Source organism: Oratosquilla oratoria, chromosome 40, assembly GCF_046742065.1.
Source record: "Oratosquilla oratoria isolate Oo_2021 chromosome 40, ASM4674206v1, whole genome shotgun sequence".
Classification (NCBI taxonomy): Eukaryota; Metazoa; Arthropoda; class Malacostraca; order Stomatopoda; family Squillidae; genus Oratosquilla; species Oratosquilla oratoria.
The window spans coordinates 5,058,703-5,059,231 of NC_134816.1; positions in this window are offsets into that span (position 1 = coordinate 5,058,703).

The following is a 529-nucleotide window of genomic DNA, read 5'->3' on the forward strand; positions in this document are numbered from 1 at the left end:
TTTGGAGAAGGAGTCTTTATTTAATTTTTTTCTTTTGTCTTTTTGCAAGGTGGGTCTCATTCGTCATGTGCGAGTGAGTGTCGTTCGCCCATCTTTGCTTGTCAGACGGTAGCCAGTTGTTGTGCTTGACTTCCGCAAGAAATTGAGTAAAAATTGTGCAAGAACACAATTTTTATTCTCGGTGGGAAGGTGTCACGTATTCAAGCGTCACGTGATTTCTTTCATGAGGTAGATGGTCGTCATGTGATAGTTACACACAGTCCACATGCACGTCACGTCACCCCCCCCCCTCACACACCTGGCCCAGCTGTGTCCAAGTTGACCCACACAAGGTCAGGTCCGGCTAATTGTCTTGGGTCCAGACGGGGCATAGCACAACCGCCGTTTGCGTCGTCTTAACATATTGCCAGTTGAATGTTTTATTTCTATTCTAATTTGAAATGTTTCTTCTTTCTGGGTGTAACCCAAATTACTTGTAGCGGGTCATTGGTGCATTCCTTTTGTACTCTTGTAATTTATATCCTTTTGA